The sequence below is a fragment of the Eretmochelys imbricata genome, chromosome 9 (genome assembly GCF_965152235.1).
Source record: "Eretmochelys imbricata isolate rEreImb1 chromosome 9, rEreImb1.hap1, whole genome shotgun sequence".
In the NCBI taxonomy this organism is placed as follows: domain Eukaryota; kingdom Metazoa; phylum Chordata; order Testudines; family Cheloniidae; genus Eretmochelys; species Eretmochelys imbricata.
In genome coordinates this window covers 41,233,503-41,257,215 of record NC_135580.1, presented here as the reverse complement: position 1 = coordinate 41,257,215, position 23,713 = coordinate 41,233,503, and positions in this window count along the sequence as shown.

Sequence of the window (23,713 nt, the reverse complement as noted above, 5' to 3'; positions counted from 1 at the left end):
TTGGTGAGAGAGACAAGTTTTTGAGTGGGGGAGTTCGAAATTCCCCTTGTTAGGCTCAGCACTGGCTATTAAGTGACAGCTGAAACTCCAATTTTTGCAAACAGCACCTCCATGCTTTAGGGTCTGAAACACTGAAAGTAAAAAGAGAAGTTTAAATTGTAAACAAAAATGCAATGAAATTCCCATTTTTTCATATGAAATGGGAATGTTTTTGTTGTGTTGGGCACAGGGGAATGTTAAGTTGTCAATTTCAAACTTTCATTTTAACAAATTAAGGCAAAAGTCTTCACATCTTTGAAACCTGGGTCTGAAAATGAAGGGCTACGTAGCCCTTCTTGTTGCAAAGATAGATTCCAAATATGAACCAAATCTTTCTGTGTCTGCAGACAGACACTTCCATTAGCTTGGTTATGCTCTGAGCAGCAAAGGAGATAACAAGACTTGTCAGTTTCCCTTGCTTCTAATCAGAGCCTGGTGGGGGAGTAGTGAAACTAAAAAGCATCATGTCAATTTCACTCTATTGCTGCTTGGCAAATTTTTGAGCAGCAGCTAGGGCTTCTTGCATTGAAGCTATGCAGTGGGGAAGAGGACACAAAAACTAGAACTGGTAGAGCACTAGTAGTGACCCCAACATACACACTCACAGCAGCCAGGAGGCTGAGGAAAGGCTACAGTAATAGATTTTCCCCGGCAGCCAGAAAGCTTTTTATAAGGGGAGCAGAGGAGGGGAGAAACTAGTAAAGCTGCTTCCCCTTTCCAGCAACCAGACAATGGGAAGGAGCAGGTGGCTTCATATTTGAGACACCTACTACCCACAGACCAATAAAAAGATGTTTAAGAATCTGAAGTGCCTTCCAAAATCTGAGAGGGATGAGGTGTGGAGCATGCTTTCAGAAGTCTTAAAAGAGCAACACTCAGATGCAAAAACTACAAAACCTGAACAACTAGAAAAGAAAATCAGCCTTCTGCTGGTGGTATCTGACTCAGATAACAAAAATGAACATGAGTCGGTCCACACTGCTTTGGATTGCTATTGAGTAGAACCAGTCATAAGCATGGACACATGTCCCCTGGAATGGTGATTGAAGCATGAAGGGCATATGAATCTTTAGTGCATCTGGCACATAAATATCTTGCAATGCCAGCTACAACAATGCCATTAGAATGCCTGTTGTCACTTTCCAGGTGATGTTGTAAGCAAGTAGAGGGCAGCATTATCTCCTGCAAATGTAAACAAACTTGTTTGTCTCAGCAATTGGCTGAACAAGAAGTAGGACTCAGTGGACTTGTGGGCTCTAAAGTTTTACATTTTTATTTTTAAATGCAGTATGTAACAAAAAAATCTACATTCGTAAATTCAACTTTCATGATAAAGAGATTGCACTACAGTAATTGTACTTGTAAAAAGTTACATTTTTTTCCATAGTGCAAATATTTGTAATAAAAAATAAATATAAAGTGAGCACTGTGCACTTTGTATTCTGTGTTGTAATTGAAATCAATATATCTGAAAATGTAGAAAACATCCAAAAAGATTTACATAAATGGTTTTCTATTATTGTTTAACAGTGTGATTAATCACAATTAATTTTTTAAATCACTTGACAGCCCTAATTCTTAAGGTTTAAAAATAAGCATTACAAGGAAAACAATAACAATAAAAGAGTGAACATGCATTCTAATAAGAATTCTTACTAGAGATCCCTCACCCTCCCCAGCTGTCTCCAATATCGATTCTGGCAAATGAGTCCTTCAGCCCATCTGAAAGAATCTCTTTTGTGGTCACAAGTCCCTAAAAGTCTCAGCTTAGAGCTAGCGCACATGAAAAGTTAGCTTCCCCCCCCCGCCCCCCCATACAGTATGGAGGTTTTCAATGGGTATTGTCAGGAGCAGGTAATCAGTGGAAAATTGGCTTCTTTCCCCAGGGTTTAGCTTCAATATAATGGATTTGAAGTGGGTCATTTGCATTCCCCTTACCCCCATGTATTTCCTAGGAAATTCACTTCACATGTATTGTCTCAAAAAGTCCTTTGAAATATCTTCTAGAGATTGCATTGATGCTGTCATCGGGCTAAAGAAATTCCATAAAATCCCACAATAGTACATATCCATATGTATTTTTAATGCAATGGACTTCACAGATGTTAAACTTAATTCAATAAAGTTCCATTTAATTCCATAAGCCTTGCCCAGGGTATTGTTATCTGTCATACCCTCATCTAATATTTACTCTCCCAAATTATTTATTTATTCCTTATTTCAGCAGTGACTGGTACTGTTGGGTGTCTCATGTTTTTGATGCCCAACTTGAGATGACTTAAAGGGGCTAGATTTTCTGAATGGGCCAAGCACCTGCCCTGTTAAAATCAGCCCCCTTTAAAGTGTCACATTTGGCCTTCAAAATCAGTAGCCTCTTCTGCAAATCTTGACCATGGGCTCCACAGCAAAAAAGCACTAATTGTGGAAATTGAAGTGGAACCTATGGGCAAAATCCTGGGCTTTCCTACCCAGTTTTACACTGGGGTATAGAGGGAAGCTCTTATATCACCACACACAGTGCATACATAAAGGAGCAGACCATGAGCTGGAACAGCAATGCTTCACAGTCCCAAAAGGTTGTAGTCAGCCAGCATGGGGGCGTGACCCTACCTTTGGTGGAGATGGTGCTATTGCCAATAGGACCTGGAGGTAACAGAGACACAGCTCCATTTTGGAGTTGCATTGCTCCCCCAGCCCCTATTTCATCCTGCCCAGATGGGCTCAGAGACTTTCTAAGTACCCCAGAAGAATAAGTGGCAAGAATTGCTCTAACTTGTACAGTACACTTGACTGAGTTTTGTGGGTGTTTTGGGCACACCAGTAATCTGACAAGAGCCTGACAGACTCTGGCTAAGCAAAATTTATTGAATACATAAGCAAGCAAATATTAACTGTTAACAGTCTAGCTTTAGCTTAGACAGTCCTAGTACTGAAGTCCCATAACAGTGCTGGTCAGGCACCAGAACAAGTCCTCTGGGTCTGCATTGACAGATCTTGAAGGCTGCTTGGCACAGTCTCTGTGGTCCTGCAGAGTCCAAAACTTCTCAGTCTCTCCTATATACTCTTCTGTGCAGGCTGTGTTGTCTTGGCAACCACACTGTTATGCATGCTTCTCCCCACAGTTTTCTGGAACCTTCTCTATCTTGTTTGTTACATTCTCCCCCTTTCCCCTCTGGCTGGCTCTGACCAGTCTCGGTCAGTTTTACCATGACCTTCTGTAACCTGGGAGGCCCTGGGTGATTTAGTCAGGCTAACTCCCTTTCAATCTACAACACAATGTACAGTGGCAGCTTTGTGCCTTGGTACAAAAGGAATGCAGGTTTGTGCCTTTTCTTGCAGAAAAGGAAGCAAAACCACAACAAATAAATACTTACTGAAGCTGGAGAGAACCCAATGGAAGAAATTCCCACTAACTAAATAAAGATTGCAGGGTTTGGTGGATAGGTGTTATACTGCCACATGCTGTTAACTATATGTTAAATAACCCAAGTTATGATTTGATACCAAGACCTCAAGCCCCAGTAAAGGCCTCAGAAGGTCCTGATCTCAGTGGAACAGCCATGGATTTGCCAGGTATGGATGGGAGAGGGAGTAGGTTGCAGACCTACTCCTCATGGAGCAGGTCCTCAAGGAATCAATTTTGAAGGACTTAGAGGAGAGGAAAGTGATCAGGAACAGTGAGCATGGATTCACTGAGGGCAAGTTATGCCTGACTAACCTAATTGCCTTCTATGACGAAATAACTGGCTCTGTGGATGAGGGGAAAGCAGTAGACGTGTTATTCCTTGACTTTAGCAAAGCTTTTGATATGGTCTCCCACAGTATTCTTGCCAACAAGTTAAAGAATTATAGGCTTGATGAATGGACTATATGGTGGATAGAAAGATGGCTAGATTGTCAGGCTCAACAGATAGTGATCAATGGCTCCATGTCTAGTTGGCAATCGGTATCAAGCGGAGTGCCCCAAGGGTCAGTCCTGGGGCCAGATTTGTTCAGTATCTTCATTAATGATCTGGACTCCAGATTCTGGAGGATGTCATGGATTGTACCCTCAGCAAGTTTGCAGATGACACTAAACTGGGAGGAGTGGTAGATATGCTGAAGGGTAGGGATAGGATACAGAAGATAGACAACTTAGAGGATTGGACCAAAAGAAATCTGATGAGGTTCAACAAGGTCAAGTGGAGAGTCCCGCACTTAGGACGGAAGAATCCCATGCATAGCTACAGCCTATGGACCAAGTGGCTAGGCAGCAGTTCTGCAGAGAAGGACCTAGGGGTTACAGTGGACGAGAAGCTGGATATGAGTCAACAGTGTGCCTTGTTGCCAAGAAGGCTAACGGCATTTTGGGCTGTATAAGTAGGAGCACTGCCAGTAGATCAAGGGATGTGATCATTCCCCTCTATTCAGCATTGGTGAGGCCTCATCTGGAGTACTGTGTCCAGTTTTGGGCCCCACACTACAAGAAGGATGTGGAAAAATTGGAAAGAGTCCAGAGGAGGGCAACAAAAATGATTGGAATACATGACTTATGAGGAGAGGCTGAGGGATCTGGGATTATTTAGCCTGCAGAAGAGAAGAATGAGGGGGGATTTGATATCTGCTTTCAGTTACCTGAAAGGGGGTTCCAAAGAGGATGGATCTAGACCGTTCTCAGGGGTAGCAGATGACAGAACGAGGAGTAATGGTCTCAAGTTGCAGTGGGGGAGGTTTAAGTTGGATATTAGGAAAAACTTTTTCACTATGAGGGTGGTGAAGCACTGGAATGGGTTACCTAGGGAGATGGTGGAATCTCCTTCCTTAGAGGTTTTTAAGGTCAGGCTTTATAAAGCTCTGGCTGGGATGATTTAGTTGGGGATTGGTCCTGCTTTGAGCAGGGGGTTGGACTAGGTCCTGAGGTCCTTTCCAACCCAGAGATTCTATGATTCTATGACCTTTGGTATGCCACAGAACATGAGTTCCACCCATCTGTGGGTGGGTGGGTGCAGAAAAGGATTTGGAGTGGATCTGTGACTATGTGGAAGTATTGGCTGACACTTCCCCACATCTTGCTGTCCCAAAATCCTCCTCCTACCCCATGTATTGCAGCACAGCAACCATGTAAGAGTGGAATGGCTTCACAAGTGGGCTGAATGATTCCAGTGGCCATAGCTGCCATGGGGTGTCCCAGCACACAGTCCGTTTGGATACATTTTGCACAAGGAGAGGTTTTAGCCCATTGTGACAAAGGTGCATGGTTCTGCGGTCTGTAGTAAATATCATAGTACTGTAGACCATGGGAAATGTTGCATTATATTTGTAAATACTGTAGTGAATTTGCACACTGAATAGAGCACCACTACATTCTGTAAAAATAGAGATAATGCCACAAATTTTATATTTGTATTACAGCAAACTTACACTAAAATAAATAAAACTATAAAAACACTATAGCATGCTAGCCTTGTACTATAAATTTTGCTGTAGTAAATGTTTCCTGACTAGTTAAATGCTCATATTGGCAAACTGAAGTAGACTGGCTCATTCTACTGATAGTGTGCTGTTTCCATCCCAATTCGTTATTCCTTCTTGCTCCAGCCTCATTTCTTGTTCCCAAAGTATACCAGGCAATTTCTATAGAAAGCCCTATGTGATGGATGCACTAGTCATTGCTAAATCCGTTTCTGTTGCATGTGTTCTAATACCCCAATAAATTCATGATGCAAATGTGTAGCCAATCAGGCTGTGGGCAGTCAGGCCTTGTGATGAAAGAGTTCAGCCTACCAGTTACAGCTAGATCCCAAGGTAGGCAGAGTCCAAGATATGAGCCAAGGGACAGTACCAGCAGGACAAATGCCAAATGCCACATCGGGAGGGTGATCATAAGAGTGGCCATACCGGGTCAAACCAATGGTCCATCTAGCTCAGTATCCTGTCTTCTGAGTGGTCAATGCCAGGTGCCACAAAGGGAATGAACAGAACAGGTAATCATCAAGTGATCCATCCCCTGTTGCCCATTCCCAGCTTCTGGCAAAACAAGGCCAGGGACACTTCAGAGCATGGTTTTGCACCCCTACCCAGCCTGGCTAATAGCCATTGATGGACCTATCTTCCATGAACGTATCTAGTTTTTTTTTAACCCTGTTACAGTCTTGGCCTTCACAATATCCTCTGGCAAAGAGTTCCACAGGTTGACTATGCATTGTGTGAAGAAGTACTTCCTTTTGTTTGTTTTAAATCTGCTGGCTATTAATTTCATTTGGTTACCCCTAGTTCTTGTGTTATGAGAAGGAGTAAATAACACTTTCTTATTTACTTTCTCCTCGCCAGTCATGATTTTATAGATCTTGATCATATTCCCCTTAGTTGTCTTTTTTCCAAGCTGAAAAGTCCCAGTCTTATTATCTCCTCAAATGGAAGCTGTTCCATACCCCTAATCATTTTTGTTGCCCATTTCTGAACTTTCTCCAATTCTAGTATATCTTTTCTTAGATGGGGCGACCACATCTGCATGCAGTATTCAAGATGTGGGCGTACCATGGATTTATATAGAGGCAATATGATATTATCCTTTTCTAATGATTCCCAACATTCTGTTAGGGTTTTTTTGACTGCCACTAAACATTGAGTGGATGTTTGCAAAGAACTATCCACAATGACTCCAAGATCTCTTTCTTGAGTGGTAATAGCTAACATCATTTTATATGTATAGTTGGGATTATGTTTTCTAATGTGCATTAATTTGCATTTATCAACATTGAATTTCATCTGCCATCTTGTTGTGCAGTCACCCAGTTTTGTGAGATCCCTTTGTAACTCTTCATAATCTGCTTTGGACTTAACTATCTTGAGTAGTTTTGTATCATCTGCAAATTTTGCCACCTCCCTTTTTACTCCTTTTTCCAGATCACTGGTGAATATGTTGAACAGTACTGGTCCCACTACAGACCCTTGGGGGACACCACTATTTACCTCTCTCCATTCTGAAAACTGATCATTTATTCCTATGCTTTGTTTCCTATCTTTTAACCAGTTTTGATCCATGAGAGGACCGTCCCTCTTGTCCCTTCACAGCTGGCTTTGCTTAAGAGCCTTTGGTAAGGGACTTTGCCAAAGGCTTTCTGAAAATCTAAGTACACTACATCCACTGGTTTCAGAGTAACAGCCGTGTTAGTCTGTATTCGCAAAAAGAAAAGGAGTACTTGTGGCACCTTAGAGACTAACCAATTTATTTGAGCATGAGCTTTCGTGAGCTACATGCTCAAATAAATTGGTTAGTCTCTAAGGTGCCACAAGTACTCCTTTTCTTTTTACATCCACTGGATCACCCTTGTCCACAAGCTTGTTGACCCCTCAAAGAATGTTAGTAGATTGGTGAGGCATGATTTCTCTTTACAAAAACCATGTTGACTCTTCCGCAACAAATTGTGTTCAACTACGTGTCTTGTGACAAAGTTCCTCCTCTACCTTGGTGGGTCTTGCACTTATTGGTGGATTTGCTCGCCTTGGAGCTTCACGGCAGCCCTCAGTTTGGCCATTTTCGTGAACCCACAGTCCAGGTCAACTCTTCCTGTGTCTGACCAGGAGTTGGGAGGTTTGGGGGGAACCCAGGCCCACCCTTTACTTCAGGTTCTAGCCCAGGGCCCTGTGGAATGCAGCTGTCTAAGTGCCTCCTGGAACAGCTGTGTGACAACTACAACTCCCTGGGCTACTTCCCCATGGCCTCCTCCCAACCCCTTCTTTATTCTCACCATAGGACCTTCCTTCTGGTATCTGATAATGCTTGTACTCCTCAGTACTCCAACAGTACACATTCTCACTCTTAGCTCCTAGTGCCTCTTGCTCTCAGCTCCTCACACGCACACCACAAACTGAAGTGAGCTCCTTTTTAAACCCAAGTGCCCTGATTAGCCTGCCTTAATTAATTCTAGCAGCTTCTTGATTGGCTGCAGGTGTTCTAATCAGCCTGTCTGTCTTAATGGTCTCCAGAAGGTTCCTCATTGTTCTGGAACCTTCCCTGTTGGGAAACGGAACGTCCCTCACTTGCTCCTTAGCTATCTGCTTTCTATTCTTTCCTAAAACCCCCTGGCCTGGATTTTTTTTACTTTTTGAACCTGCCTTAGTTCTCCACCCTGACCAGGCCAGATGCTTTTTCGTTTCGTTTTGTCTTTCTGCCGTTTTTTTTGCTGCCGCTGAGTGCTGGTCAGCTGCCAACTTGCCGCCAGCACCCCCCCCACGCCGGCTCCTGGGCGCAGCTATTTGCCTCAGCTGAAACCCCCAGAGGAGGGGGGGGAGACTGCCGACCTGCTATCCGGAGGGGGGAGTGGAAGCCCCCAGACCCAGCCGTTTTGCTTTCAGCTTATTTTGCAATTTTTCTCGGCCTGTCGGAAGCCTTGGAACACAGCCAACACAGCTGGAGAAAAAGAAGATAGCAGACAGAAGAAATCACCCAGGGAAGCTACAAATCATCTTGGAGGGGGCCGTAAGACTGAGTAACTTTTTGAATTATACTCTCGTGGGGGGGAGTTTGACTGTGGCTTAATTGCGTTTGTAGCGGCACAGGGGGTGTGGCACGGAGCTGCCCCCCGATCCACCGGTGTCCCTCCCAACATTATTACAACTGTCACGGCCCCCCCGCCGTCCGTCCCTGCTGGCAACCTGCCATCTGCCTCGGATCCAGTTGTTTGCTTTGAACTTTGCCTTTTGGACCGGACATAACAGCCGACCAAACGAGACTCTTTGGACAAACGTGCGTGGGTCCACCCCCCCCCCCTCTGGACTGTTTATCCCACAGCTTGCCCCTATCACCGGACCCCGATTCCTGTTTTCCCCCCCTTCCAGTCCAACCCATTTGGTACCATCCCCCCCCCCCACCTGCAGCCCAGCAGGGAGGAGCGGTTAATCTGCTTCCCCCTCCCCCCTCCTCCTTCCGGTGTCTCCCCTTCTCTCCCTGCTCACAATGGCGGGGAATGAGAGGGGCGAGGCCCCTTTACCAATATCAGTTGTTCCTCCCTCACCTCCCCCCCTACCATGACGCCTCTTATTATTGCAACCCTGAATACCAGGGGCTGTAGGATGGCTCTCCGCAGGTCCCAGGTGCTCTCTTACCTTCGGTAAGGGGGGTACTCTGTAGTTTTCCTGCAGGAGACCCATACGGACCCGACCGCCAAGGACCGGTGGCGGCTGGAGTGGGGGGACGGGGTATACTTTAGCCACTTCACGACTTGGCAAGCTGGAGTGGCGACCCTGTTCTCCCCCAACCTACGGCCCGAGGTGCTAGGGGTCACTGAGGCCGTGCCGGGCCACCTGCTGCACCTTCGAGTCCGTATGGAGTGGCTCATGGTCAACCTTGTTAACATCTATGCCCCGCAAACGAGCCCAAAGCAGCCACAATTCTATCAGCGGGTGTCTGACTTTCTCGGCACCCTAGATTCGCATGAGTGCCTGGTCCTGGGAGGGGACTTTAACACCACCGTCGAGGAACAGGACCGCTCAGGGGCCGAGCCAAGCCCGGCCACCACGAACATTCTCCGAGGAATAGTCGACATCACTCCCTAGTGGACGTCTGGCGCGACCATCACCCAGATGACACTTCCACGTTCGCTTTTGTCCGGGTGGAGGCCCATCGGTCCCACCACTCTCGGTTGGACCGTATTTACTTATCCTGTTTCCATCTTTCACAGGCCCACTTCTCCGCCATTTGGCCGGCCCCATTCTCCGACCATCATTTAGTCACCATAACGGTCTCCCTCCGTGCAGAGAGACCGGGGCCGGCCTATTGGCACTTTAACAACAACCTGTTGGAGGACAAGAGTTTCATGACGTCCTTCCGGGAGTTTTGGCTAGCCTGGCGAGAGCAGTAGCGTGCCTTTCCCTCGGTGCGGTGATGGTGGGATCTCGGGAAGGTGCGCGCCAAGCTCTTCTGCCGTGACTACGCTCGGGGCACCAGCCGACGGAGAAATGCGGCGATAGAGCAGTTGGAATGGGAGGTCTTAGAGATGGAGAGGTGCCTGGCCGCCAACCCCGAGGACCCGTCCCTCTGCGGAGCGTGCCGGGAGAAGCGGAAGGAGCTCCAGGCCCTCGAGGACCACCGGGCCCGAGGTGCCTTCGTTCGGTCCCGCATCCGCCTCCCTCGGGAGATGGACCGCGGCTCCCGCTTCTTCTATGCCCTGGAGAAAACGAGGGGGGCCAAGAAACACGTCAACTGCCTTCTTGCGGAGGACGGCACCCCCTTCACGGATCCGGAGGAGATGTGTGGGAGGGCCTGTGACTTCCACACAAGCCTTTTCTCCCCGGATCCAACCGATCCTGGCGCTTGTGGGGTGCTCTGGGAGGAACTCCCCACGGTCAGCGTGGGCGACTGAGACCGACTAGAGCTGCCTCTCACCTTGGCCGAGTTCTCAGAAGCCCTCCATCGCATGCCCACCAATAAATCTCCGGGCATGGACGGGCTGACCGTGGAGTTTTACCGCACGTTCTGGGACATCCACGGCCCAGACCTAGTCACTGTCTGGGCTGAGTCCTTGCAGAGCGGGGTCCTCCCTCTGTCGTGCAGGCGAGCAGTGCTCGTCTTGCTGCCGAAGAAGGGGGACCTCTGCGATTTACGAAACTGGCGTCCCGTCTCACTCCTTAGCACGGATTACAAAATCGTAGCGAAAGCAATCTCGCTGCGGCTACGGTCCGTGATGGCGGAGGTGATCCACCCAGACCAGACCTATACTCTCCCGGGTCGCAGCATTTTTGACAACCTATTTCTAGTCCAAGACCTTTTGGAACTCGGGCGGAGAGATGGTCTGTCGTTCGCCCTCCTGTCTCTTGATCAGGAGAAGGCGTTCGATAGAGTAGACCATGGGTACCTCCTGAGCACTCTGCAGGCGTTTGGATTCGGACCTCAGTTTGTGAGTTTTCTCCGGGTGCTGTATGCCTCCGCGGAGTGTTTGGTTAGGCTCAACTGGACCCTGACTGAAACGGTCAGCTTCGGGCAAGGAGTGCGGCAGGGGTGCCCCCTCTCGGGCCAGTTGTACACTCTGGCGATCAAGCCTTTCCTCTGTCTCCTCCGCAGGAGGATGACAGGGTTGGTGCTGCAGGAGCCGGAGCTGTGGCTGGTCCTGTCGGCGTACGCCGATGACGTGCTCCTCGTGGTCCAGGACCCGGGCGACTTGGCGTGAGTGGAGGCATGCCAGGCCATCTATTTGGCAGCCTCCTCCGCCCGAGTCAACTGGGTCAAGAGCTCTGGCTTGGCGGTGGGGGACTGGCAGCAGGTGAGCTCCCTCCCACCCGCGCTTCAGACCATCTGGTGGAGTGCGGGTCCACTGCTCTATCTCGGCGTTTACCTTTCCGCCACGCACCCTTCCCCGCCAAAGAACTGGCAAAATTTAGAGGGCGGGGTGATAGAGTGGATCCGGAAGTGGACGAGGCTACTCCAATGTCTCTCCCTCCGAGGGAGAGCACTGGTGCTTAACCAACTAGTCCTGTCCACGCTCTGGTACCGGCTCAACACCCTGGCCCCGGCCCCGGGTTTCCTGACCCACCTCCGGAGATTGATTCTAGAGTTCTTCTGGCAGGAATGCACTGGGCCCCTGTTGGAGTTCTTCATTTACCCCTGAAGGAAGGAGGGCAGGGCCTGAAGTGTCTGTACACTCAGGTCCGCGTTTTCCGCCTCCAGGCCCTGCAGAGGCTCCTTTATACAGGTAGTTTGGCGTGGAGCATACTGGCGCACGCCTTTCTGCGCCGCTTCCAAGGGCTCCGATACGACCGGCAGCTCTTTTATCTTTGTCCGAGAGGTTTTCCGCGAGACCTCTCCGGGCTGCCAGTCTTCTACCAGGACTTCCTCCGGACCTGGAAACTGTTTCTAACAACCAGGTCCGTGGCGGCCACCGTGGGAGCAGATCTCCTCACGGAGCCCCTGCTGCACAATCCCCAACTCCGTGTGCAGGTGGCGGAGTCCCGCTTGGTGCGCCAGAGGTTGGTCCTGGAGGAAGTCACGAGGGTCGGAGACCTCCTGGACTATGACCGGAGAGACTGGCTGGATCCCCTGACACTCACTCGGTGCATGGGGCTCTCCAGCCCTTGTACCCCCCGGCACGTACTTCAGGAGGTGAAGGCTGCCTTGATCCCCGCTGCTCGAGCTTATGTCAATCGAGCCTTGCGCGAGGGCGCACCCCGCCCATCCTCTACCCCAGGCCCGCTGGACCTTTCCATTGGGCCCCTACCCTGCCGATCCCAACAAACCCCTCACCCTTTCACTGCAAGCCGGCTGCATGAACTGCAGCCGGTCAGTTTTCAAATTGCACCACAGAAATATTTATACACACTCACGCTTCACACCCTTCACGCCCACACCCTGGTGTCCCGCCCCGATACAAAGTGGCGGGACCTCCTGCCACCTTTGGAGGGTGAGCAACCTCGATGGGCCAGACTGTATTCCACCTTGGTCCCGAGGCCCGTCGGGGACATCAGCTGGTGGCTCCTTCACGGAGCTGTGAGCATGGGCGTGTTTCTGACATGGTTTATCCCCATCCCGGATACTTGCCCTTTTTGTAATGTGAGGGAAACCCTGGCACACGTATATTTAGAGTGTGCCAGATTGCAGCCCCTTTTCCGGCTCCTCACAAATATTTTATTGCCCTTCTGGCTTCATTTTTCCCCTCACCTTTTTATCTATACATTTCCCATCCGTGGCCCCACAAAATCGCGGGATCTCCTGGTCAACCTCCTCCTAGCCTTGGCTAAAACAGCCATTTATAAAACCAGAGAGAGGAGGTTGGCCCATGAAACATCCTGCGATTGTAGGGCCTTTTTCCGATCCTCAGTACATTCACGTATCTGGGCGGAGTTCCTCTGGGCGGCGTCCACCGACTCCCTTGACGCCTTCGAGGAGTGGTGGGCGCTGTCCGGGGTTCTCTGCTCGGTGACATTGTCTGGTTCCCTCCGTCTGACCCTTTGATTGAGGGGAAGAGCGAGAGACACCAGCCCCAGCCGTTGCCGCTGTGGATACCATCATTACTGTCATCTAGGAGGGGTCCTATAATACATGGGTGTCTACTCTCCCCACCCCCAAACCGCCCACCCTGCAGCCATGCCCATCTTGCCGGGCACTCTCAGGAGAGGGATAATCGGTGACACTGGGCGCAGCACAAGGTAACTCGAGGGGGTGGAAGACCATGAGTGTAGAGGAAGCCCCCCCGCTCTAGGCCACCAGGTAACTCAGGAGGGTGGAAGACCACGAGTGTCGAGGAAGCCCCCCCCGGCTCTGGGCCCAGGCTAGCCTGAACACTTCTCCCTCCTGAAAGCTGCTGTGTTATACCTTCTGTTGGCGTTGTTTTGTTGCATAGTTTGTTTTGTTTCTTTGGTAACTCTTTGCAAGTGTTACACAATAAAATTCTTTTCTGTTTCAAAAAAAAAAACCTTCCCTGTTACCTTACCCAGGGAAAAGGAACCTACTTAGCCTGCTCTCCTGCTGCTGCCCTCTGGCCTGGGCTTTCCTTGCTTTTTGCCCCTGCTTTCAGCTTCCCCCCCAACCGGGCCAGATGCTCTCCCCCCTTTCTTTTCTTTTTGTTGTTCTTTTTTTATTTCTCTGCTGTTGCTAGAGTGCTGGCCGGCTGTTATCCCCCCCTCCCCGCCCACCCTCAGACGCTGCTGCTGCTCCAGCTGAAACCCCCCCCCCCCCGAGAGAGGGGGGACCTGCCGGCCCACTTCCCCAGAGGGGGGGAGTGGAAGGACCCAGCCCCCAGACCCAGCTGCTTGCTGTTTGTCTGCGGACTCGTCTCCAGTCGAGAGGATTCTTATCACTTGCTCCGGCATTTCTGGAATGCAAAAAAGAAAGCCCAGAACAGACAGAGAAAAAGCCGTCCACCGGAGGAACACCGCCCGGGGAATCTACAAATCGCCGTGGAGGGGGCTTTAAGACTGAGTAACTTTCGAACTGTGCTCTCGTGTGGGGGGAGGCCTTGACTGTGTCTTAACTGTGTTTGTAGGGACACAGGGGGTGTGGCACGGAGCTGCCCCCGATCCATCTGTGTCCTCCTAACTCCCACACTACGATCTTCACCACTGGCCCCTCCACCGTCTTTACTGGCTGTTTAACATCTGCCTCTGGACTCAGCTGCTCACCCTGATTCCACTGAGTGGGCCAGAAGCACCAGTCAACCAAACAGGACTCTCTGGACAAGCGTACGGTGGTTAATGTGCCCCCCCCGCCGAATTGTCCACCCCACAGCTTGTCCCTTTCTACCTGACCCCAACTCCTGTTAATTACCTGCCACCGCCCCTGCTGGGGCATCGGCAATGGAGGGCACCGGGGTGACCTCTGCCGCTGCCATGCCCATCGCCTCCCCAGACTCTAGGGAAGCCCCCCCAGCCAGCAGGAAAGGCCAGGGCAAGAAGAAGGGGAAGGGCCCTGCTAAAACCACCAGGCCCTCCATGGCAGGGGCCTCCCCGACTGCTGCAGCCCCGCCACCAACCACGGCGTCCTCCCCGGCTGTCCCCTCCACCAGCTCTGCGGATGTCCCTCCCTCAGCCCCCAGGATGTATGCCCAGGAGGCAGCAGCCCCCCCGTCTGCCGCCTCGTCATCTCTCCTGCCCACCGCCTCCGCCACCATCAATAGTGGCCGGGGCCCCTTTCCCACCACGACAAGGAAGCACGGTGTCCGATGCCTCCTGGTGCCCGCCTCGCCCCACGTGGAGACCTACGTGCGGGCGTTGGCGAGGGTGGTGGGGCCCTCGCCCATTGTGGCAGCCTCCAAAATGTACGAGAAGGTCATTTTCTTCTTAGCATCGGATGCTGCCACCCAGGAAGCGGTAGAGAGGGGCCTGGCAGTGGGGGGGTGTTTGTCCCCCTAGAGCAGCTAGAGGACCTGAGCGTCCACCTGGTCCTGACCTCTGTCCTTCCTTTTCTCCCCAATGCTGCCCTGTTACCCACGCTGGGGAAACCTGTTTCTGTTATCAGCCCTCTCCCGTTGGGCTGCAAGGACCCTACCCTCCGCCACATTTTTTCCTTCCGCCGGCAAGTGTAACTTTTACTGCTGTCGGCGGTGCGTGACGGAGTGGCGCTCAAAGGGTCCTTCCTAGTCCCCCACCAGGGGGCCCGTTACCGGGTGTACTTTTCCACAGGGGAACCCCAGTGCTACCTCTGCCGGGCGTCAGGGCATGTCCGGGGAGACTGCCCCTTAGCCCGGCAAGGAGGGGCACCTGGGATCCCCGAGACCCGGCAGGACATCGGCCCCGTCATTGCCGACGCCCCGGCCGCCCGGTACCCGAACCCGCCCTCCCTCCTCTTCGGACCTCCGCTACTCCCGCTCAGGCCCAAAGGGCACCTCCCCTACAATGCCCAGACGAGCGGGAGAGCCCCGCCCTTGCTGCTGACAATCTAGCGGGGCCTATGGAAGAGGGTGTGGCAGAGATACCACCAGGCATTGGAGAGAGCCTGCCCCAGGGAGAATCCTCCCTCCCTTATGCCGCCCCACCGTTCCCCCGACAAGTCCCTGAGCCATCACCTTTACCCCCTGACACGACCCCTGCTAATCAGCCCCCAGATGATGCCATGGAGGGCTGGGCCCTAGACCAGGGGAAGCGAGGCAAGTGGAAGGCTCAAACTCTGCCTCATCTACCTGAGACAGAGGTCCCCCGGAAGACCAGGAAGGGGGGCACCGATGCCAAGCCTTCCGCTTTGCCCATGACTGCGTCCCATCCAACGGTGTCAGCCGGGAAAGACATGGCAGGACCGGAGGGTAGTGTCTCCTCTCCATGGGAGACCCTCCCCTCCAAGACCCTCGAGGAAACCCCTACTGTACTGACACTACCTGAAACCCCCGTGAACCCCAAGGCAACCGTCGTGGTGGGTGCCGGTGGGGAGAACCCCGGGGCGGCGGAAACTGTTCTCTCCTCCATGTTTGAGGAGATCGAGGCCTTAGATCTGACCCCGGTCGCCCAGGGGGAGGACGACCTTTTGCCAGCAAATCTCAATCTGAGCGACCTCACTCCACCCCTCTTTTCCACATGCTCCCTCCCCTTAACTGCTGCTCCCGCTCCCACCTCCGAGGAGCCCCTGGACTCCTCCACTGACCCGGCCGCTGATGGCACCCCGCTGACGACCACCGAGACTGCTCAGGTGACAGCCGGCGCCACGCGGCCAGGGCACGAGTCGCCAGGGGCACCCCCCGTTGGTGCGGAGCAATCGACTTCCTTCCCAGGCAGGGGCCCTACAGAAGATAATCCACCTCCTGATGCTGTGGCTGCTAAATCCACCACAGAGCGCGTGCCCAGTGTCACTGAGAGCTCCCTCCCCACCCCCTTAACCCTTGAGCCTGATCGGGAGGTGCCACCATCTAGCTGCTTGCCTCCCGAAACCCAGAACCTCACCTCTGTCCCTGCCCCTGCCCCTACCCCTATCCAATTTACCTCCTGCAATGTCATTGCTGCCCCCAGGGCTGTCTCCTTCCCTTTCCCAATTGATGACCCCCAGGAAGCAGCCTTTGTGTTCTCCTGCCCTGACCCATTAGGAGCTGCTATTTTCCCTCCACCACCCCCTATCGCCCCAGAGCTTGAGGTGGGCTGAGAAGCTCCAGCCCATCAGGCACCCCGTTGGGGGTCCGCACCCTGCTTGCCCGTTTTAGTGGACCACAGGGCTGCACCAAGGGCCCCACCAGGGAACAACCGGGAAACCGTAACCCCACCCCCCCATGAGCTGCGAGTAGAGCTGCGGAAGTTTTCAGAGGATGTCTGTGGCTCCTGCAACAAGGTACAACTTGCTCTCCAGCGATGGGGGGACTTTTTTCAAATCCTCCGGGCCACAAGGGCCCTCATGGGGGAAGGTAAAGGGACGGGGAAGCAGGATGCCTCAGCCTACTGGCGGGTCCGCGTCTTCCGTGAACAATTACTCACCTACGGGATGGGTCACGGACTGCTGCGCAGCCCGATGGGAGATGCGAGCGTCCCTGCCAGTGAGGAGCCCCCCGACCCTCCCCATGACACCTCTCACCATCGCAACGTTGAACACCCGGGGTTGTAGGATGGCTCTCCGCAGGTCCCAGGTGCTCTCCTTCCTTCGGGAGGGAAGGTACTCTGTGGTTTTCCTGCAGGAGACCAATACGGACCCGACTGTCAAAGACAGTTGACGGCTGGAGTGGGGGGACAGGGTCTACTTTAGCCTTGCCATGGTTCGACAGGCTGGAGTGGCGACCCTGTTCTCCCCCCAACCTACGGCCCGAGGCGCTAGGGGTCGCTGAGGCCGTGCCGGGTCACCTGCTGCATCTCCGGGTGCGTATGGAGGGGCTCGTGGTTAACCTCGTTAACATCTATGCTGCGACATCGGGCCAGGAGGGCCTGCAATTCTACCAGCGGGCGTCCGCTTCCTCGGCACCTTAGATTCTCACGAGTTCCTGGTTCTGGGAGGGGACTTTAATACCACCCTCGAGGAACAGGACCACTCGGGGACCGAGCAGAGCCCGACCGCTGTGGACACCCTCCGGGAGACAGTCGAACATCACTCCCTAGTGGACATCTGGCGCAACCACCACCCAGATGACACTTCCACGTTCACCTTTGTCCGGGTGGAAGCCCATCGGTCGAGCCACTCCCGGTTGGACCGCATTTATTTATCACACTTCCATCTCTCACGAGCCCACTCCTCCAGCAACTGGCTGGCTCCATTTTCTGACCATCATCTAGCCACCGTGACAGCCTCCCTCTGTGTGGAGAGGCCAGGGCCAGCCTACTGGCATTTTAACAACAGCTTGTTGGAGGATGAGGGCTTCGTGACATCCTTCCAGGAATTCTGGCTGGCCTGGCAAGAGCAGTGGCATGTCTTTCCCTTGGCGCGGCGATGGTGGGACCTGGGGAAGGTGCGCACCTGGCTTTTCTGCCGCGACTACACCCGGGGCACCAGCCGACGGAGAAATGCGTCGATTGAGCAGTTGGAACGGGAGGTCTTAGAGCTGGAGAGGCATCTGGCCACCAGCCCCGAGGACCCGCTCCTCTGCGGAGCGTGCCAGGAGAAGCAGGAGGAGCTCCGGGCCCTCAAGGACCATCGGGCCCGGGGCGCCTTTGTTCGATCCCGCATCTGCCTCCTTCAGGAGATGGATCACGGCTCCCGCTTCTTCTATGCCCTGGAGAAAATGAGGGGTCCAAGAAACATGTCACCTGCCTCCTGGCAGAAGACGGCATCGCCCTCACGGAACCAGTGGAGATGTGCAGGAGGGCCCGTGCCTTCTACGCAAGTCTTTTCTCCCCGGATCCGACCAACCCTGGTGCTTGCAGAATGCTCTGGGAGGAGCTCCCTATGGTCAGCGCAAGTGACCGAGACCAGCTAGAGTTGCCTCTCACTCTGGCCGAGTTCTCGGAAGCCCTCCGTCGTATGCCCACTAATAAGTCTCCAGGCATGGACGGGCTGACCGTGGAGTTCTACCGCGTGTTTTGGGACATCCTCCAGCCAGACCTAGTCACCGTCTGGGCCGAGTCTCTGCAGAGTGGGGTCATACCTCTTTCGTGCAGGCGAGCTATGCTCGCCTTACTGCCAAAGAAGGGGGACCTCTGTGATTTACGAAATTGGCGTCCTGTCTCGCTCCTCAGCACAGACTACAAAATCATAGCGAAAACAATCTCGCTGCGGCTAGGGTCTGTGCTGGCGGACATGATCCACCCAGACCAGACCTACACCATCCTGGAGTGCAGTATCTTTGATAACCTATTTCTGGTTCGGGACCTTTTGGAACTCGGGTGTAGAGACGGTCTGTCGTTCGCCCTCCTGTCCCTAGATCAGGAGAAGGCGTTCGATCGGGTGGACCACGGGTACCTCCTGAACACTCTGCGAGCATTTGGCTTCGGACCCCAGTTTGTGGGTTTTCTCTGGGTGCTGTATGCCTCCACAGAGTGTCTGGTTAAGCTCAACTGAACCCTGACTGAACCGGTCAGCTTCAGGCGAGGAGTACGGCAGAGGTGCCCCCTCTTGGGCCAGCTGTACGCTCTGGCAATCAAGCCCTTCCTCTGCCTCCTCTGGAGGAGGTTGACAGGGTTCATGCTGCAGGAGCCGGAGCTGCAGCTGGTCCTGTCGGCGTACCCTGATGACGTGCTCCTCGTGGTCCAGGACTCGGGCGACTTGGCACGGGTGGAGGCATGCCAGGCCATCTATTCGGCAGCCTCCTCTGCCCAGGTCAACTGGGTCAAGAGCTCTGGCTTGGCAATAGGAGACTGCCAGCAGGTGAGCTCCCTCCCACCTGCTCTTCAGACCATCCAGTGGAGCGCGGGTCCACTGCTCTACCTCAGCGTTCACCTTTCTGCCACGCATCCCTTTCCACCGGAGAACTGGGAAAATTTAGAGGGCGGGGTGATAGAGCGGCTCTGGAAATGGACTGTACTACTCTGACGTCTCTCCCTCCAAGGGACAGCACTGGTGCTTAATCAACTAGTCCTTTCCAAGCTCTGGTACCGGCTCAACACCCTGGTCCCGGCCCCGGGTTTCCTGATCAACCTCCGGACATTGATTCTGGGGTTCTTTTGGTCAGGAATGCACTGGGCCCCTGTAGGGGTTCTTCATCTAACCCTGAAGGAAGGAGGGCAGGGCCTGAAGTGTCTGCACACTCAGGTCTGTGTCTTCCGCCTCAAGGCCCTGCAGAGGCTCCTTTATAGTGCAGGCAGTTCAGCGTGGAGCATACTGGTGCACGCCATCCTGCGTCGCATCCGAGGGCTCCGATATGACTGGCAGCTCTTTTATCTCTGTCCGGGAGGTCTTCCGCGAGACCTCTCCGGGCTGCCGGTCTTCTACCAGGACCTCCTCCGGACTTGGAAACTGTTTTTAATGACCAGGTCCATGGCGGCCACCGAGGGGGCAGATCTCCTTGCGGAGTCCCTGCTACACAACCCCCAGCTCCGTGTGCAGGTGGCAGAGTCCCGCTTGGTGCGCCAGAGCTTGATCCTGGCAGAAGTCACGAGAGTCGGAGACCTCCTGGACTACGACCGGGGAGACTGGCTGGATCTCCTGACGCTCGCTCGGCGCATGGGGCTCTCCAGACCTCGTACCCCCCGGCGCGTACTTCAGGAGGTGAAGGCCGCTTTGCTGCCCGCTGTTAGAGCTTACCTCGATCGGGTCCTGCTCGAGGAAACGCCCCCCCCACCCTCTACCCCAGGCCCACCAGACCTTTTAATTGGACCCCTGCTCCGTAGACCCAATCGACCCACTCACTCCTTTACGGCGAGCTGGCTGCATGAACTGCAGCCAGTATGCTTCCAAACCGCGCCAAGGAAACATCTATACACGCTCTTGCTCCACACCCTTCACACCCTCACCCTAGTGTCCCGCCCCGACACAAAGTGGTGAGACCTTCTGCCACCTTTGGAGGGTGAGCAGCCCCGGTGGGCCAGCCTATATTCCACCTTGGTTCCAAGGCCCGTCGGGGACATCAGTTGGCGGCTCCTTCACGGAGCTGTGAGCACGGGCACGTACTTGACGTGGTTCAACCCCATCCCAGATACTTGTCCCTTTTGTGGTGTGAGGGAAACCCTGGCGCATGTATATTTGGAGTGCGCCAGGCTGCAGCCCCTGTTCCGGCTCCTCACAAATATTTTATTACATTTTTGGTTGCATTTTTCCCCTCACCTTTTTATTTATGCACGCCCCATCCATGACCTCACGAAGTCGTGGGATCTCCTAGTTAACCTCCTCCTGGCCCTGGCTAAAACTGCCATCTATAAAACCAGAGAGAGAAGTTTGGCCGATGGAGTTTCCTGTGACTGTAGGGCCGTTTTCCGATCCTCTGTCCATTCATGTATCCAGGCGGAGTTCCTCTGGGCGGCGTCCACCGACTCCCTTGATGCTTTTGAGGAGCGGTGGGTGCTGTCCAAGGCTCTCTGCTTGGTGTCCCTGTCCGGCTCCCTTTGTTTTGACCCTTTGATTGGGGGAGAGAGTAAGGGACCCCAGCCCCAGCCATTGCTGCTGCGGACACCACCACTTTAGAGGGGTCCTTTCACACGTGGGTGCACGTGCCCCCCCCCCACAGCCTGCCCCTTTTGTTGGGTGCTTTCAGAGGAGGGAATTGTTGGTGACACTCAGGCATGGCGCCAGGTAACTTAAGGGGGTGGCAGACCTTGAGAATCGATGAAGCCCCCTCGCTCTGGACCACCAGGTAACTCGGAAGGGTGGAAGACCACGCGAGTCGAGGAAGCCCCCCGCTCTGGGCCCAAGCAAGCTTGAACACTTTCCTTCCCTGAAGCTAATGAGAAAACAATTGTGATTGGTTGCTGTGTTACACATTGCATATGCTGTTGTTTTGTTTTGTAAGTGTGTTATGCAAATAAAAAAATACCTTTTTTTGCTTAAAAAAAAAATTACTCTCCTATAGCCATCTGGCCCGACCCTGTCACAGTCTGATAATTCTGTTCTTTAGTATTGTTTCAACCAATTTGTCTGGTATTGAAAGTAGGCTTACTGGCCTATAATTGGCAGGATCACCTCTGGAGTCTTTCAAAAAAAATTGGCATTATATTAGCTATCCTCCAGTCATCTGGTACAAAAACTGATTTAAATGATACATTACATACCACAGTTAGTACTTCTGCAATTTCACATTTGAGTTCCTTCAGAACTCTTGAGTGAATACCATCTGGTCCTGGTGAATATTACTGTTTAATTTATCAATTTGTTCCAAAACCACCTTTAATGACACCTCTATTTTGGACAGTTCCTCAGATCTGTCACCTAAAAGGAATGGTTCAGGTTTGGGAATCTCCCTCACATCCTGAGCCATGAAGACTGATGCAAAGAATTCATTTAGTTTCTCCACAATGGCCTTATCTTCCTTGAGTGCTCCTTTAGCATCCTGATCGTCCAGTGGCCCCACTGGTTGTTTAGCAGGCTTCCTGTTTCTGAAGTACTTAAATGTTTTTGCTCTTACTTTTGAGTCTTTGGGCTAGCTGTTCGTCAAATTCTTTTTTGGCCTTCCTAATTATATTTTTACAATTCACTTGCCAGAGTTTATGCTCCTTTCTATTTCCACAATAGGATTTAACTTTTACTTTTTAAAGGATGCTCTTTTGCCTCTAACTGCTTCTTTTACTTTGTTGTTCAGCCACGGTGACACTTTTTTGGTCCTTTTTCATTTGAGTCATAAGGCAGAGGCAGGAATCAAAGCCAGAAGTTTGAAGCTGAAGGGGATCAGGGACTGGAAGCAGGCTAGAGCAGAGCTGGGACAAGGGCAAAGGTAGCTACAGGCATGATACATATTGAGTGGGGCCAGGCTTATAAGCAGGACTGCAAAATCAGCAGGCAGCCAGGGGCTATGGCCACTCTGTCAGTTCCAAGGTGGTACAGCTGGGCACATTGGTTGCCTAGCAGCGAAGTTAGTTAGGGAGCAAGCCAGTAGCTGGTCTGGTCTCCGACACCACTGATATGTAATTGCATGCATAAGTCATCATGCAGAACAAGACTTTGTTCTGTTGGAGGCTGGGGTTCAGGTTTATTTTGAGGGGCAGTGTGTGTGTGTGGCGGGGGGGTGGCTGGTTATACCTTATCCCTAAATCAGTTTTATTTTGGAAAAAGTGGTTGTGTTATCCTGGTTTAATCCAGGACTTGATCACTGATTAACATTCAGTGACATGTATTCATCTTGTGATAATAATCCACCTCCTGGAGTTGCCTTATTGCTTATATAAAGTAACTTTGTGCCATAAAAATGTATTTTTGTGCTGGAAGGAGATGAGTCTGGCAGTTTAGAATGTTGAACAGATGGCAGTTTAGAAACCTGGACTGCAAATTCAGCTGTGCTTTGGGGTTCACACAGATTAGGCGACCCCTTTGGAATGCTGAAGAGCCAATCAGGCTCCAATCAGGGCACTTTTACAATAGCTGGTGTTGCACCTTCATTGAACCACGAAAATAGCAGTTATTTTCATTTTCACATAATCAGTGCCATATAAACTGTTGGATCTACTTTCTCAATATGAACCTGGGTAATCAGATGCTACCTAGCAGCTGTGCTTCTGTGGGATAGTACTGTAAATATCTCCAATAATTAAGTATTCTTTTGGTCTTTAAAAAGTAGTGTTTGCAGGATAATGCTAAAAAAATACTATTGCCTCATGGCATTAAACTGGGAAAGAGCACTCTCATACTTTATTCATTAATTAAATGCAAAAAAAAAATTATGTTCATGTTAATGCAGCATTATGGTTGGTATTAAATGAATTAATGTATTTAGCTTTTCTGCACCTAATGTAGGGGCTAATCATTTACACAACTTAAAATCCATACAATCCGTAAAGTATAATAACAAACAGCAACCCATAACCAAGTTGGCTCATAGATTCATGTAGTTTATAGCCAGAAGGGACCACCAGATCAGCCAGTCTCATCTCCTGCATATGACAGACCACCAAAACCACTCAGCACCCACACACTAAATCCAAAATTTAAACCCAAGTGTTACAGCTCATAAGAGTCTAGACTAGTACATGCAGAGAATAGGAGGGATCAAGGTGCACCAATGCCCAAGCCCCTGTAATGGCAGGGAATTGATTAAGTGAGAGAGGCCCAGATAATCCAGGCAAGTGACCTATACCCTATGTTGCAGAGGAATGCGAAACCCCCACAAGGTCATTGCCAAACTGACCTAGGGGAAAATCCCTTCCCCACCCTACATATGGTGATTAGTTAGACCCTGAGCATGACTGAAATAACTATTCAGCCAAGCACCTGAGAGACAGAATG